An 18,472-nucleotide genomic window follows, 5' to 3' on the forward strand; every position below is an offset into this window, starting at 1 on the left:
AACAGAAATTTTGTGAAGAAATATTTATGAAATAAGGCTTATAGAAAACTGATTTTTTTTTAAGCTTATGTCCTGATTGTGACAATAAAAGTCATACTTTCAAAATAGCTGCATTTAATGGGAATATGTGAATATGGAAAACATATTTTAACTGGGACCCTTTATGAACAAGTGTCCTGGTAAGGACCCTAGAAATCATAGTAAAAATAAATAATGCGTGCAAATGCTAATTCAGTATTAAGTGGGCAAAACATGAAAACATTTGAGATATTATTGATAATATTATAGCACATAATAGTACAATTGTGCATAAACATTTCATTATGCAGATATCAATTAGGGGATTTTGGGATCACAATGTAAGACTATGCTTGGATTGTAGATAAAATTCAGTTTATTTCACAGCAAACTTCTACAACAGGGCTTTGCAGCTAGGAGGGAGTTCAGAGTCAACTGAATCTTTTTTTTTTAAATAAAATGTTTTAAAGTTTTGTGCAAATAAGTACAAACAATGCTTAGTAGGTGAAATATAGCAAACCGTATGAGATGGTAAAGGGGTTGGTAAAAGAATAAAAAAATTATAACAAAGTTATTCAAAACTAAAACTTGCAGTACACATGGAGAGCAGAAAGATCAGAGAAAGGTGTCTGACATCTTATCTGTCCAGTTAATCCAAGGTTTTACAAATAGTGGGTATTTATTCATCTAATGACTAACAATTTTTCATATACAAAAATTGGTTTTAAAAAGCTCAATCGTTTTTGAAAAACTAGGTGCTAACTGCCATTTCCAGGGCCTAGTAATCGTTTTTCCAACAGCTAAAAATATGCGGGAGATGACAGTGTGGAAATATGAGGTGAACCTGTCTATTCCCAGATTTAATATTGCCAAGGCCATGGTAGGTGTTAATATAATTCAGTAATATTTGCTATAAATTGAAAATATTTCCTTCAGAAACTATTTAGGTGCTTATAATGTCATAATATATTCTTCAATGAGCCTGTGGACCCTCACTCTCTCCAGCAAAAAGAGTATTGTGAAGAGTTGAAAAGAAAAAGTTCCCAGTGATCTATTCAATGCAAAGATTTATAGACAGTATAAAGGGCTCCATGCAATTGGGTATTAGTGTATAGAGTAGAGAGGTCTGCTTCCTACTGTACAAAAGGTGAAGATTTATGAAAGCTTAGTTTAGCGTGTAAGATATAGTAAAATAAAGCGGCGGAAGATGAATACTTTGTCATATCTGGGAAGTTACATAAGTGATTTGCACGTATTTAAAATTGTATATTGTTGGTAGGCCAAATTCATTCTCAAGTGCGCCAAAGCTCTTAAGAGTGGTTCCATCATATAAACCTTAAACCAACGAGATACCCTTATGAGTCCACAGGCTATTAGAAAGATATAGAGTTGAATATGGTAATGATTTCAGAGATATCAGTCGTCAGAGGTCAATCAACAGCCAATGATAGATGTGTTCTCCAGGGACCAATGATTGATAGATATAAAGCAACATAATATCTGGAGTGGGTTGGAACCAATGTTTAAGCTGGTCAAGGCAGACTAAGATAGAAGAACCAATACTATCTATATATCTTATGCCCCCAGCTCCTCTATGTTTGATAAGATGTGAATGGGCGGTCCTAGGGAGGGGAGGAGAATAGAAAGGTTCCTGAACAGATATAGAATTTGACAGGTTAAATTGTACCAGGGACACCATTTGCTTCATGAGTTTTTCAATAAGTGGTTTATAATTCAGATCCACCAACAGATTTGTTTTGGAGGATAAATTGATATCCATATAGGCGATATCTGTGTAGAGAAGAGATGATTACAATTGGCTCTTTTCAGACCGGTCTACTTCTAGATCAAGAATAAGAGATTACTAAAGACCATTAAAATCTGATGAGCCTTCAATAGAGAAGTGGCTGGGTTGGTCAATAATAAGATAACATCTGCAAAAAGTTGGATTTTCTGCGATCTCTGTTGAAAGGTAAAGCCTGAAGTGGGTTTACTTTCCATTTTCAGTATAGGACAGATATAGGCCTTTAGCATTCCTGGTGGAAAGGATAATCATGGCCACTTTATGATATAGGACATTAAGAAATAGGGTGAGAATAGTCTGGAACAGTTTATAATATTTACTAGTGAACTTGTCTGGACCAGGAGATTTTCCATTTGGCAAATGATTTATAATTTTAGGTGTAAAAGGCGCATTTAGACTTTGAAATAGTGGGCCAGATCCACAGCCAGCGGGCTTAACTTAAATCTTCCTATTTAAGTTACACCGCCGCAAAATCTCTACCTAAGTGCCCGATCCACAAAGCACTTACCTAGAAATTTTCGGCTGTGTAACTTAAATGTGTCCGGCGCAAGGCGTGCCCAATCTAATGGGACGAAAAATGTAAAAAAAAAATTGACAGCGTCGTGGGAAAGAATGGTCTACTTTTACATGGTGTACTAACTTTAAACTTTGTAAAAGTAGCCCTAATTTTGCGTTTGCAAACTAACAACTTACGGAGACTTCACGAAGGGAAACCGCTTCGTGGATCTCCGTAAGTGCTAATTTGCATACCCGAAGCGGCATTTCAACGAGAAATGCCCCCAGCGGCGGCCGAGGTACTGCATCCTAAGATCCGACAGTGTAAAACTATTACACCTGCCGGATCTTAGGAATATCTATGCGTAACTGATTCTGTGAATCAGTCGCATTGATAGAAACAGGAATATGTCCGATTCAGAGGGTTGAGGGGTGTGAGAGACATTGTGCAGATTAATGAGAGAACTATAATAGTCTGCAAAGGTGTCTGCAATGGCCTAAGGATTTTGTGGTTATTAGTTGGATGTAGGAGATGGGTTATTTTAGCTTTAGTGCATTGTGTAGTGACTCTCCTAGCAAGATATTTCCTGACTCAGTTTTCATTAGCACAGTAGTTGAGTTTCAAAGCATGAGTTCTCACAGAAATCTGCACAATTCATACCCAAGGTGAGAGAGAACCAAGGGAGTCCCCTGTTTAAGTGAAACCTTGGTTCTTGGTCTCTAGAATATGGGTTTATTTTAAGAGGTGCTTAAGTTGTTGGTTTCAGAGCCATTTAGCTCTAGCACATAATTGAAGAATGATGCCTCTAATGAATGCATTATGGGGATTGCATAAGATGAATGAGTCAGATACCAAGACTTTGTAAGAAGCTGCATCATTTTTAAGCGCCTGGAAGATTTCTTGGGAGGCCCTCCTTAACCTACATTCTAAGGGATGCGCTATCTTCCAATTTACATTTGTAACTTATCTTCATTGCTTCTAACTAGACCTTAGCAAAGGATTAGAAATCAGCTATACCAACGGTACAACAGGTTAAGCAGAAAATTTTGTAAATTAAAATTTTTAACAATACTACATGAATCCATGCAAACATTCCATAGGGTCTGGACAGCATAGATAATGCACTACATGCCTCCAACCTTGCTATCTATTTAAAGATTCCTGAAAAATGTCTCCAATAGCCCTACACCACCATGGACCTAGCTGCCCCTCTCTTTTCACTCACCTTTATGTATCCCCCTTCTGCCTATAATTGTTCCTCTATTTCTCCTTTTCTTCCTTCTTTTTCATTTTATTTGTGGGCACCAATGACTATTCGTTTAATCAAATCCAACCTATTGCTTGTAGGTCTACTATCTCATGTTAACTGGCTTCTACAGTGCTTACACATGTAGTTAAAGCGAAGGTTGCGCCCCATTTTTTTTTTAAAGCCAGCAGCTACAAATACTGCAGCTGCTGACTTTTAAAATATGGACACTTAGGCCTCGTACACACGGACGGACTGTCCGATGAAAACGGTCCGCCGGACCGTTTTCATCAGACATGTCCGCTCAGAGATTTCTGTCTGATGGTTGTACACACCATCAAACAGAAATCCGCGCGGACACGATACACGACGTGCGCGGCCCTGGAAGGTCAATGCTTCCACGCATGCGTCTAATCACTTCGACGCATGCGAGGGCTTTTGGCCGAGCGGACATGTCCAGACATTTCTGCGGACCAGTTTCAGCAGACATGTTCGGTCGTGTGTACGGGGCCTTACCTGTCCAGCGCGCCCGCGATGTCAGCAGCCGAGGGACGAGCAATCGCCATCCTCAGTGAGGGAATCAGGGAAGTGAAGCATTTCGGCTTCACTGCCCTGTTCCCTACTGCACATGTGCGAGTAGTGCGACGCGCCGTCACTGGCCCCCACTCTCTCCTAGGAACAGTGTGTTTCCCAGAAGACAGCAGGGGGGGTGCGGGTAGGGGCAGGGACACATGAGAGTATTCCCGGAAGTGGATGCAAATACCTGTCTTAGACAGGTATCTGCACCCCCTCCCCCTTGAAATGTGCCAAATGTGACACCGGAGGGGGGGAGGGTTCCAAAAAGCAGAAGTTCCATTTTTGGGTGGAACTCCGCTTTAATGCAGATTCTTAATAAAGTTTTAGGTGTGCTATGCCTATAATCTATGTATCCAACTGTTGTTGTCTGTTATTTCTGTTACCAAAAGGAAATGTGACCTATGAGTTAGTGTGTCTTTTTAAATTCTTCATAAAACTATAAAAAAAAAAAAAAATAGGCAAAATGTCAATTAATGCAGGTATAGGTTTATTAAAAAAAAATCCCCGGAGGACAATATTTATACGGTAGTAGGAGGAGCAGCACAGGGATCCAACCAGTTTTTCTTTATGTACATGGGTTGACAAAGAACCCATTAACAGGTAGCAGACTGGTCATAGGTCTGCTGCTGCTTCTTCTTCACTGTCCAGTCACAGGATGAGGGAGGTACAAGCCCTAGTAAAGACAAGTCAGTTCTCCAGCTTGACTGAACCATCTCACGGGGCTGTATAAATATCAGGAATAGGCGTACAGATATAGCAAGTTGAATAGCTCCTTTATATTTACTTTGTGTTTGGCTCATCACCCATGTATTTTTCATTTTTTTGAAAAGCTGAAGGGGTTCAATTTTAACAGAAGAACAAAAAAGCAGGCAATATGATACACACTGAAACATTTTGCTTTTTTTTTTTTTTAACAGTAAAGCTGTAGAAGGGAAGAAAAAAGTTATCCAGTAAAGGAACTTTTATATGGTCACAAATCTCCACATCTTCACATGCATCATGGAAGAAAATTCTTAAAGAATCGCACACAAACACACACACACACACACACACACACACACAAATAACAAAAAGAGCAGGGTAGCATACTTTTAGCAGCAGAAATCTGATCTGGGCCATGCATTACAACAATGAAGCAAGACATTATGCAATGAATATAACAATATTTTTTAGAAAATGCTTTGAATATCTGTCTTTGATCATGCATTCTTTGGAAAGAACTGCCAACCAAATTTGTGAAAGCTGTTCCATGGCCTATGAAATGAGAAATACAGTCTCTTGAGCTTCAGTATGATGTGACATGTCTTTGATAAGTAGGGGGAAAGGATTCAGTGTTCTGTATGCATCTTAAACACAAGAAATCACCTTAGCAGCTTGGCCTCTGAACGTTAATCCTTCAAGAAATTCTATTGTGAGAAACCAAAGCAGGTGCTTTTCTTTGGCTCATTTTACACTTCTCGAAAATTCTTTTAAGAAATACAAATCTAGGCTGGATTACATCTGTCTTCCGTGTGTGGCTTTAAACGTACTGAAAATAAATTCAGCTGCACTAATAGAAATGGGTTTTTTTGTGAATCGCTTTGTCCCTCCTAACACAAAACAGTATTTTAAAGCATTTACTAGTCAAGCAGCAGTGAAGTATTTAAGCACTTCATGCTTTTCCATAGACACTAGAAGAGTTTAGATATTCTGATTGCATCCACTTGTGTCTGTACAGCACAACACATTTCAAATCTCCATAACACAAGTACATAAGCAGTACTCTGTCAATGAACACCCGGACCATAACATCATACTGTATATTTATGTACCTAACAGGTTTGAATATCAGTTTATATTTATTTAAATGAACCAGAGAACACTGCACTCACTATATTATATTTGTATTAGGCTGCACTCATGCTAATGCAGCCTGTGAATGCATGCAAAATTGCATGATTGAGCGCATGGTCATGAAATGTTCAAAATAGTCTGTCATGATTTTGGTGCTATTCATTGGTAATGGCATCCCAAAAGCAGCAAGCAGACATGCACAGAAAAATGCATTACAAGGGCAGCAAAACACAGAAGGCATGTTGCTAAAAAAAGATGTATAAAATTAATATGCTGCATGTAGGGCAACCTTTTCAAATTAATGGTCTGTCCTATGTGCGTATCATAACAACCCACACATTTTTTTTTTATAAAAAAAATACATATGCACAATGCTTGATGACATGCATCATAGTGCAAGTAGGGTCTTAAGCAGAACGTACACAAACTATACATATATGTTCACTTAAGCTTCTCAAGCTTCTCTTGAAATTATTTTCCTTTCTAAGAGCCCTTTCACACCATGCCGCCCATAGCGTTGGCGGTAAAACGCCGCTATTTTTACCGCCAACGCTATTGGTCAGATTTGCGGCGCATTTCGGCCGATAGTGGGGCGCATTTACCCCCCGCTAGGAGCCGAGAAAGGGTTAAAACCGCCCGGGCGGTAAATTGCGGGCGGTATAGCCGCACTGTTCCATTGATTTCAATGGGCAGCAGCAGTGGAGGAGCAGTAAACACACCGATCCTTCTCGGCTCCAAAGATGCGGCTAGCAGGACTTTTTTTACCGTCCAGCTAGCGCACCGCTCCAGTGTGAATAGGGACAGATTTTTAAGGGCGTATTGCAGGCGCTATTTTTAACGCTATAGAGCCTGCAATACGCTTCAGTGTGAAAGGGGTCTGAAAGGCAGGGCCAAGACGTTCTCTGTATGTCTATGGAAACCTAGGGCCAGATTCACAAATGAGATACGACGGCGTTTCTCCTGATACGCCGTCGTATCTCTGTTTCCATCTATGCGACTGATTCATAGAATCAGTTACGCATAGATATCCATAAGATCCGACAGGTGTAATTGTTTTACACTGTTGGATCTTAGGATGCAATACCGCGGCCGCCGCTGGGGGGAGTTTGCGTCGTAAACCAGCGTCGGGCATGCAAATTAGTTACGGCGATCCCCAACGGTTTTTCGTGTTCGCTACGTCGCCGCTAGTCTAGTTTCCCATCGCAAAGTTAGTCGTTTTTTTTGGTGCCTTAACTTTACACAGCAATCGTATTGCTGTGTAAAATATGGCCGTTGTTCCCGCGTCGAAATTTAAAAAATAACGTTGTTTGCGTACAAAAAATTGCGGCGGTGTAACGTATCTTGGATACGTTACGCCGCCGCGATTCTACGTGAATCTGGCCCACAGAGCTGGCTCAGGAGGGAATCTGCATGAATGCCCTTATAGCAAAAAGCGTGCTATGGTGGGCACTTGGCAGAAGTAAGCCAAGACCACTGTGGAGGACTAAAGAAGAGGAAGATTGGGGCTGCTCTGTGTAAAATCATTGCACGGAGCAGGCAAGTATAACTTGCTTGTTATTTAAAAAATAAAGAGGGTTTACAATCACTAACTTTTGTTGCAACAGTGATTTTAATATCTTGAAATCTGAACATTCAGTATAATAATACATGATGATTCTGCCATGAATGATTTGTTCAGACACTTCCTGTTATAGGGTGACAAAGTACTATCTCAGTCTTAATTGTGTTGCTTCTGCATTGACATATTGGGGGTTATTTACTAAAGGCAAATCCACTGTGCACTGCAAGTGCATTTGGAAGTGCAGTTGCTGAAAATCTGAGGGGGACATGCAAGGAAAAAAAAAAAACAGCATTTTTGCTTGCACATGATTGGATGATAAAATCAGCAGAGATTCACCTTATTTCAGATCTTCCCCATCATCTACAGTGACTGCATTTCCTAATGCACTTGCACTGCAATTGTAGGGTATCGTGAATTTACCCTTAGTAAATCAACCCCACTGTCAGATGGGCTTCTGATGGAGACTACACATTTCAACACAAATCATACCGGCATTGTTCACCGTTGTCATCTTCAATAAATCTGCCCTGAAAAATACAATTTATTTCAATGGGCTGCCCTATGCATGCTGAACATGGCAAAGAAGCTTGTCTACTTTTTTTTTTCTTTGCATGCGAAACCTGCATCTTCCTTGTATCATCAAGGGTGTCAATAATAATGTATGGTACCACAAGGCTGACACATATTTTTGGTGCCTTTTGTGAAAGTTCACAAAATCACACACTTTTGTACATGTGCTGCTATAGTGTGATTGCAACCTTATTATAGTGACAGTGGGTTTGTTGTAAAACAAGATTTACAACACAGGTTCTTAAGCAATGATATGTGTACTTCAGAGGATAATAAACTGGGTAAATAATTGTATCTATTTTAAAATACATGGAATTGTTTCCAAATACAGTATATACAGCTTGAATGTGAACAAGGAAATATTTTGAAAAGGTACAAGGGATTAGGGGTTAATGATTCTTACTCTGACTGGTCTAAGGCTATCAGTGGTGTACCCCAAGGTTCAGTGTTTGGACCCTTACTTTGTAATATCTTTATAAATGATATAGGGTCTGGGATTAAAAGTACAGTTTCTGTCTTTGCAGATGACACCAAGCTATGCAGTGGATTAACGTCCTTACAGGATGTCTCCAATTTACAATCCAACCTCAATGCACTGTCTAATTGGGCAACTATGTGGAAAATGAGGTTTAACCACTTACCGACTGCACTATAGCCGAATGATGGCTACAGTGCGGCTCGAAAATTCTGGGAGGGCATACATTGATATCCTCTCAGAATCGCGCACGCACGGGAGTATCCGCGACCGTCGTGTCCAGGAATCATGGTAAATGGCCGCTGATAGCGGCCGTTTACCACGTGAACTCTCCGTCAAATGACGAAGCGATCACATGTAAACAAAGCAGCGTCATGTCCGGTTTCTCTCTTCCCTCTCCATACAGTGTGAGAGAGGGGAGAGATGTGTAGTGCCCACAGCACTGCTCAGTGACGAATCCAGCACTCATTCATCCATCCCTCTGCATTATCCATCCACACTCAGCCATCCCTCCAGCCACGCTCAGCCATCCAGCTACCCACACTCATCCATCCATCCATGCTCATCCATCCCTCTGTCATACTTATCCACCCATCCATGCTCAGCCATCCATACTTAGCAATACTTATCCATCCATCCTCAGCCATCCCATCCACCCCCAGTCATACTCGGCGATACTCAGCCATACTCGGCCTCTGTATGTGGCCAGGCTGCGGAAAAGTCTCCCACATGTGGTATCACCATACTCAGGAGGAGTAGGAGAATCTATTTTGGGGTGTCATTTTTGGTATGTACATGCTATGTTTTAGAAATATTGTATAAATGGACAACTGTGTGTTACAAAAAATTTGTAGAAAAAAAATGACATGTTCAAAAGACTCATTATGTCTCATAGATTATACATTGGGGTGTTTTCTTTCCAAAATGGGGTCATTTTTGGGGCGTTTCCATTGTCCTGGTGCTCCAGGGCCTTCAAAAATGTAATAGGTAGTCAGGAAATGAGATATGTAATTTATGATCCAGAACACTTGAAGGTGCTCCCTGCATGTTGGGCCTCTGTATGTGGCCACACTGTGTAAAAGTCTCACACATGTGGTATCACCATAGCAGGAATAGCGGAATGTGTTTTGGGGTGTAATTTGTGGTATGCATATGCTGTGTGTGAGAATTTACCTGCTAATATGACAATTTTGTGAAAAGAAAAAAAAAAAAAGATAAAAAACATTTTGGGGGCCAAGAATATGCATGCATCATATATACTAGGGGGAGTACAACTGGGAGAATCCAGAGTGGAGACGGATCTGGGGGTTTTGGTATATTGTAAGCTCAATAATAGAAAGCAATGCCAAACTGTGGTTTCCAAAGCGAGCAAAGTCCTTTCTTGTATTAACCACTTAAGACCCGGACCAAAATGCAGGTTAAGGACCTTGCCCCTTTTTGCGATTCGGCACTGCGTCGCTTAAACTGACAATTGCGCGGTCTTGCGACGTGGCTCCCAAACAAAATTGGCATCCTTTTTTTACACAAAGAGCTTTCTTTTGGTGGTATTTGATCACCTCTGCGGTTTTTATTTTTTGCGCTATAAACAAAAAGAGAGAGACAATTTTGAAAAAAATTCAATATTTTTTAACTTTTTGCTATAATAAATGTCCCAAAACAAGATATAATTTTTTTTTTATTTTTCCTCAGATTAGGCCAATACGTATTCTTCTACACATTTTTGGTATATTAAAAAAATCGCATTAAGCGTTTAACGATTGGTTTGCGCAAAATTTATAGCGTTTACAAAATAGGGGATAGTTTTATGGTATTTTTATTAATAATTTTTTTTTACTACTAATGGCGCCGATCAGCAATTTTTTTCATGACTGCGACATTATGGCGGACACATCGGACAATTTTGACACATTTTTGGGACCATTGTTATTTTCACAGCAAAACGTGCTATAAAAATGCATTGATTACTGTGAAAATTACAATTGCAGTTTAGGAGTTAACCACTAGGAGGCGCTGTAGGGGTTAAGTGTGACCTCATATGTGTTTCTAACTGTAGGGGGGCGGGGCTGGACGTGTGACATCATTGATCGTCTTTCCCTATATCAGGGAACAGACGATCAATGACACTGCCACTGTGAAGAACGGGCAAGGTGTGTTTACACACACCTCTCCCCGTTCTTCAGCTCCTGTGACCAATCGCGGTCACAGAGCTTCGGACTGGGTCGGTTGGGCTCTTAGAGGCGACGTACATGTACGTGCCTGTGCCCAGCCGTTCCATTCTGCCGACGTATATCGGCGTTAGGCGGTCTTTAAGTGGTTAAGAGAGGTATCGACTCCAGAGAGAAAGATGTAATTTTGCCCTTGTATAAATCATTGGTAAGACCTCATCTGGAATATGCAGTTCAGTTTTGAGTACCAGTTCTCAAAAAGGTTATCAGGGAACTGGAGAAAGTGCAGAGATGGGCAAACAAACGTATACGAGGCATGGAGGAACTCAGCTATGAGGTCAGAGGATTGTCATGGATATGCAATAGCCTGGCAGCTTACCTGTGTTTTCCATCTGTTCATTAGATGCCTGACCCTGTTCTGGTTCCCTTTTTATCACTTCCTCTTCCTGTATGGCCCCACCCAGGCCATCCCAGGAGGTCTATATTAACTGCTGCTCTACAGGCCTGCAGTGCTGTTCAACAGTGTAATTTGCTAGTTCCTGTCTGCAAGTGTGCTACGATCAGCTTCCTGTGTACCGTTTTTGGCTTGTCCCTGACTTCTCCTGATTGCCTGTGCCCCTGACCATTTGCCTGTCCTCGGTTACCCTTGTCTGCCTGTTGCCCTGACCTCAGCCTACCCATCACCACAGTTTGTCCTGCTGGCTGCTTCCCCTCTCTCCCTGCGGAGTGTGACCTAGGGGATCTCGGGGGTCGCGACCTGGATCCAGTTGCGGCCAAGGCCATCCTCACCACCAGAGGCTCTGGTGAACACAAAACTGGGTCTTAGACTCAGCGCCCTGGGTGATCTTGGGTTCAAGCTTCCTCTCTGTTAGCAGCAGTCGGCTATAGGGTTCACTACCCTGTGGTGCATCCCTGACCTAAACGGGGTGCACTTGTCACCTGGCCACGGGTGACCTGACAAGGATTAGAGGAACTGAATTTTTTCTCTCTTGAGAAGAGGAGATTAAGGGGGGATATGATCAACATGTACAAATACATAAGTGGTCCATATAGTGAACTTAGTGTTGAGGGAAAAAAAGATTTAATCTCCATATACGGAATGGTTTCTTCACACTAAGAGCTGTGAAAATGAGGAATAAACTCTCACCAGAGGTGGTTCTAGCAAGCTCAGTAGATTATTATAAAAAAAGGGGGGGGGATTGGTAATGATTTTTTTAATATATATCTATACAAAACTGTTTTGACTTTTGTGACGGTATCGGTATGATATCCCCGTCAAAGATTCCCTTCTTCCATAAGAACATCACCCAATATTCCACTAGGAGGAATATTCCTGAGATCGCCCATTAAGTCACACATGAGTCCAGGCTTACTGCTAGAACAACACAGACTTTTAATGGTAAAAAAAACAGAGCTTATATGTGGTTACAACTGTTACAATGACAAATCTCCGCCCCCCCTTACACAGTGGGGGGTCTTCAATACAGATCCTTTGAAATAAGGATATTTCTTTGAACTAATCAGTATCTAGCCGGTTCGGCTCCGCATATAGAGAGATAATTACCACAATGAAGCAATCAGCATAATTAACATGAGCCACTTGTCTAATCACAGTAACCAGTAAACACAGGGCTAGAGCAATTAACATTTGAAACAGGACTGGCTGCAGAAGGGTAAATACCATTAACAGCCTTAAACAAGCAGGGAGGATTAAACTGAGACATATAGGCAAATGCATCACAATGGCCCCCCTTTTTCTCCCTGCTCCGGCAAACCCGGTTGGACCTTCCCTGGTCCAGTAGGGATGACGGGTTCAGAGCTTTTAGTCCGAGGTTAACTCCGTTTGGCGTGACTGACCTCCCTTGGCAACGGCTTCAGACTCAGGTATGCCACCGGGTCGTCAGATCACACGCCGTTCAGTCCCCAAGTCTTTGTGCGATCTGCAGAGTCACCAGAAGTCAGTGTGAAGACGGCGAATGGGTCTGTGCGCCGCCGTCTAGGTGTCCCGCTATGGGAGGGGCAGGTTATGGCTCTGAAGTGACAATCACAGGAGATTCATAAAAAGAAAAAGTTATATTTGTTGAAATGCTGTAGCACTGGTGCTCAGAGTCCGGGGGGGGGGGATCAGGGCCCCATAGGGTCAGCCACCCTCTGCTCCCTCCGCAGCCGCCGGTTCTCCTCTTTGAGCTTCTCCAGCTCCATCTCCAGTTCATGGAGCCTGGGGGGGTCAGCCCGCTGTGACCTCAGGTGGTTGTTCTCCTCCTCCAATGTGGCTTATGCACTCCTCCAGCTCTATGTACTCACGGATCAGCTCCTGCTTGCTCATGTCCTTCAGGCTCTCCACGTGGTCCTTCATCATCAGGAACTGGGTGGTGGTGTAAGGGGCCACCGGTGGGCCCTTGGCGAACATCTCGGCCCGCATCTGGGACGCCCGCTGCGACTCCCTCTCCTCCAGTCGCTTCTTCTCCTCCCAGGTCAGCTTGTTATACGGCTTCCAGGACCTCTTCTTCTTGGGGGGTAGCCGGCGGTACCTCTTTCTGCCCAGCTCCCTCCAGGGCCCCTCTGACTCATGGCTGTCGCCCATGACCAGCTGACAATGGTGTTCCCTGTTGTCCGTAATACCAGATTGTACCGTGAGGACTTCGTAAATGGTGTCCAATGGTTCTTCCGGACCCAGCTCCTGGAGATCCCAAGCCGAGTCTACACAATGGGCTGCTGCTGGTGGGCGGTACCCAGGTTGAGACCAATTTGACCTGGTGTTGTCGTTCATGGGGCAATTCTGCTTGAAGTGACCCAGCTGTTTGCACCGGAAGCAGCGTTGTTCGTTGTCCTCCTGGCGTGGATAGCGAGGGCTAGATGTCATCGGTCTGTTAGGAGGTTGGTATCTAGCGGCTGGTGGGTGTGAGGGCACCGTTGGTCGTGGAGGTTGTACCCGTGGTGTGACCTGGTTTGTCTTGCGAGTATCCGCATATTCATCCGCCAACTTTGCGGCCTCTGGTAGAGTCATGGGCCTGCGATCTCTCACCCAATCTTTGACGTCCGTCTGGATGTGATTGTAAAATTGCTCCAGGAGCATTAGTTGCAAAATGTCCTCTGCGGTGGTGGCCTGGCTGCTGTTAACCCAGTTAGAGGCCGACAGGGATAACTGGCATGCCCATTCCATGTAAGAGTCTTCCGTGGTTTTGCGTGAGTCCCTGAACTTCTGTCGGTGGGACTCTGGGGTTACTGCATAACGAGCCAGGAGCGCTTCTTTAACCCGGGTGTAGCTATGGATATCTTGATCTGGCACGGTCCGGAAAGCATCAGAAGCTTTGCCTGACAGTTTGCCTGACAATATTGCAACCCACTCTCTTCTAGCTATTCGGTGCAGGTTACATTGTCTCTCAAAATCTGCCAGGTAGTTATCAATTTCACAGTCCTTTTCATAAAAAGCTTTAAAAGCGCTAAACGGAATCTTCCTTGCGTCTACTGTGCTGTACTCACTGTTTGAAGAATGTGCGGCTGCTTGTTGGACTGCTGCCAGTTTTAACTGTAGCTCTGCGTCTCTTATTTGTTTATTTTCCTCCGCTAACAGGTCCATCACTTTCAGCACCACATCCGGCGTTGGGTTCGGACCGAACCAAGCTAGCTTCTCTCTCATTAGCTTGTTGGCTGGTGATTCCTCTTCCTGAATCACTGGTGTCTCCATCTCTTGTACTGCTGGCGTTGCTGCAATCCCGTTCTCCTGGTCTAGCTCCAATAATTCTGCTATGATGACCCGCTTGGTTTTGTTGCTAGCAATCCTTCCACGAACTTCCAGTAGTTCTTCCAGTGTCTGCTTGGAATCCGGGTGTAAAGGGGAATAGAAGGGAAAATCCCTCTGCTGCCAACCAATTGTGACGGTATCGGTATGATATCCCCGTCAAAGATTCCCTTCTTCCATAAGAACATCACCCAATATTCCACTAGGAGGAATATTCCTGAGATCGCCCATTAAGTCACACATGAGTCCAGGCTTACTGCTAGAACAACACAGACTTTTAATGGTAAAAAAAACAGAGCTTATATGTGGTTACAACTGTTACAATGACAAATCTCCGCCCCCCCTTACACAGTGGGGGGTCTTCAATACAGATCCTTTGAAATAAGGATATTTCTTTGAACTAATCAGTATCTAGCCGGTTCGGCTCCGCATATAGAGAGATAATTACCACAATGAAGCAATCAGCATAATTAACATGAGCCACTTGTCTAATCACAGTAACCAGTAAACACAGGGCTAGAGCAATTAACATTTGAAACAGGACTGGCTGCAGAAGGGTAAATACCATTAACAGCCTTAAACAAGCAGGGAGGATTAAACTGAGACATATAGGCAAATGCATCACAACTTTCATTTCAATTGTAAACTGAATGGGTTGTTTTACAAAGTAATTGTTTACAATAACTTTAATGCAAAGAATAAAGCAAAAGATATACACTATAAAATTGTGACAGATATCTGACTTGTCTATCTGGATGTACATACATTTGGATATTCAATTCTGGTGTAAAATGTTAACCATTTCATGAACAGCTAAAGTAAGATCTGCCTTAAAGTCTAACTCCATGTTTTAGTTTAATTTGAACCAAACTGGTTGAAATGAACTATTTTCTATACCAGGGGTGGGGAACCTTTTTTCTGCCAAGGGCCATTTGGATTTTTGTAACATCATTCGGGGGCCGTACAAAATGATCAACTTAAAAATTAGCCTGTTATAGCGGGGATTAAACGTGCCCCCCCCCCCTGCATCACTGGACCCCTTTACATTACACAGCACCCTGCATCACTGGACCCCTTTACATTACACAGCACCTTGCACCTCTGGACCCCTTTACATTACACAGCACCCTGCATCACTGGACCCCTTTACATTACACAGCACCCTGCATCACTGGACCCCTTTACATTACACAGCACCCTGCATCACTGGACCCCTTTACATTACACAGCACCCTGCATCACTGGACCCCTTTACATTACACAGCACCTTGCACTTCTGGACCCCTTTACATTACACAACACCCTGCATCATTGGACCCCTTTACATTACACAGCACCCTGCATCACTGGACCCCTTTACATTACACAGCACCTTGCACCTCTGGACCCCTTTACATTACACAGCACCCTGCATCACTGGACCCTTTACATTACACAGCACCCTGCATCACTGGACCCCTTTACATTACACAGCACCCTGCATCACTGGACCTCTTTATATTACACAGCACCCTGCATCACTGGACCCCTTTACATTACACAGCACCCTGTACCTCTGGACCCCTTTACATTACACAGCACCTTGCACTTCTGGACCCCTTTACACTACACAGCACCCTGCATCACTGGACCCCTTTACATTACACAGCACCCTGCATCACTGGCCCCCTTTACATTACACAGCACCCTGCACTGTGCAGGACATTAATACATGAGTTACCATGACCATTGACCAGTGCAGGACATTTACCTAGGGTTGCCACCTGTACAGGATTGACCCGGACAGTACGGGGTTTGAATCATGTGTCAGCGTCTCCTTCCGCCTTCTACCCGGACACATGATTCAAACTGTACTGTGGCTTAGCTGGTGGAGGAACACTAGTAGTTAAAGTTGGTAGGGGAAAGTTCTTATCCTTATACAGCAGTTTGGACAATTTAATCTGAGCCCCAATGTCCTCTTCTATACAGATACACTGAGTAATGTAATTGCCGGGATCAGCAGCACAAGGATTACTCTGCAGGGACTATTTGATGGTTTTCGGGCTCAGGCGGAGTAATCCTTGTGCAGAGGTTCTCGGCAATTACATTACTCAGCCAGGGTATCTGTATAGAAGAGGACGTGGGGAGATTAGATTGTCGGGACTCAGAACTGCTGAATAAAGATAAGAACTTTCCCCTAATGACATTGTGATTTTTTTTTTAATATGCAGCATGGGGGGAGGGGGTAAATGTCCCAGTGCAGGACATTAATACATGAGTTACTATGACCAGTGCAACTGTGTAGGTAGGACATTTACCCCCTCCCCCCGCCGCCATGCTGAATATTAAAAAAATCACAGACCGTCATCCCAGTTAATAATCTTCAGACTGCATACAGAATGATGCAGTCTGAAGATTATTAACTTTGATGACTGTCTGTGATTTTTTTAATATGCAGCATAGCGGCGGGGGGAGGGGGGGTAAATGTCCTGCACAGTGCACAGGACATTAATACATAAGTTACCATGACCAGTGCAGGACATTTACCACCCCCCTCCCCGACATGCTGCATATTAAAAAGATCATATTCATCATATTTACATTTAATAATTTTTAAATTGAATCATTGATGCAATTTGAAAATTATTAAATGTAAATATAATGAATATGATCTTTTTAATATGCAGCATGTGGGGGGGGGGAGTAAATGTCCTGCACTGGTCATGGTAACTTATGTATTAATGTCCTGTGCACTGTGCAGGACATTTACCCCCCTCCCCCGCCGCTATGCTGCATATTAAAAAAATACGCCGTATTTCATGATGCTGTCAGCATAATATTCATGGCTGCCTTACTTGCTGCTGGAAATGGTTCCTCGTCGGTGGCGCTGGCTAGTGCCATCCCAGCCAGCCATGAATGGTAATCCCCGCCCGCCGTGAGTAAGCCTAGGGGAGCAGCTCATCAGCTGCAGTGCAATGGCTGGAGGCTGGCACCGGCTAACAGGGGCGGGCCGCAGGAGTGGAGTAAATGTAAATGTATTGCTAAACACACGGACAATGAGTGAATGATCGCCATGATCATTCATTCATTGTCAGTGTGTTTAGCAATACATTTACTCCGCTCCATAGTGACAATCGGCGGCGCTTTTTTTCTAATTGCATAGGGGGCCGCAGGTTCCCCACCCCTGTTCTATACTAACACATGAGACTGTCAGCAATGTATGAACTATATATAGCATCTGCTACATACAGAATACAGCACTGTGTTCAGGGACAGGGACTTCCCATTTAACAACAAAATTGAGTCTGGCTCAGGACAAGTCTGATCATTAGAGAAGAGCAGCCTGAGCTCCCAGCACAGCTAGGGAACTGACCACATAAATTTTCCTACCTAGCGCGGTCAGTTTTAAACAGGAAAGCATGGGGACTGGCAGGAACACCAGGGATTTCACAAAAAGGAAGCAAAAAAATAGAAAAATAATATATTTTTTTTATACAAGTACATGGCATAGAAGGCACATATCAGGAATTTAAAACGCTGGGGTAACAAACACTTTAAGGATGTAATTTTGCTTTTGAAGGGCAAGGAGTAAAAATATATGCTTTTTTTTTCTAGCTATGTTTTTGTATTGGCACTGACTATTCTACAAATATTCAATAGATGAAAAAAAGAAATCAGCATTTGGCCATTATACACCTCTATATGAATTTGTAAAAGACAAGCTACACAAAAGCCATGTACATGTTTCCTAATGATTTTCAGTATATGCATATTAAAGAGTATAGTTTAATTGCAGATACAGTACAATTCATACCACCAGCCATACTTTCATAAAACAACAACCGCAACGTCTAAAAAGTCATATTTAGAAAGACTAACAAAATTTCATGCATATGTTAGCATATGCTTCACTTGTCTGCAGAAGCATCTTTTAAGTATATTTTTATGTCTGTAGGTGTTAAACATCAAAAGTATGAATCAATACACTGAAACAGAGAAGAAGCAAA

The 18,472-nt window shown here is 42.8% G+C and overlaps 1 protein-coding gene across 1 annotated transcript in view; it reads right to left on the bottom strand.

Moving 5' to 3' along the window:
• Positions 1–18,472, bottom strand: part of DPYD (dihydropyrimidine dehydrogenase) — a 1,498,502-nt gene that overhangs the window by 1,267,253 nt on the left and 212,777 nt on the right. The gene's annotated exons all lie outside the window — the stretch shown is intronic.

Source organism: Rana temporaria, chromosome 7 (assembly GCF_905171775.1).
Source record: "Rana temporaria chromosome 7, aRanTem1.1, whole genome shotgun sequence".
Classification (NCBI taxonomy): Eukaryota; Metazoa; Chordata; class Amphibia; order Anura; family Ranidae; genus Rana; species Rana temporaria.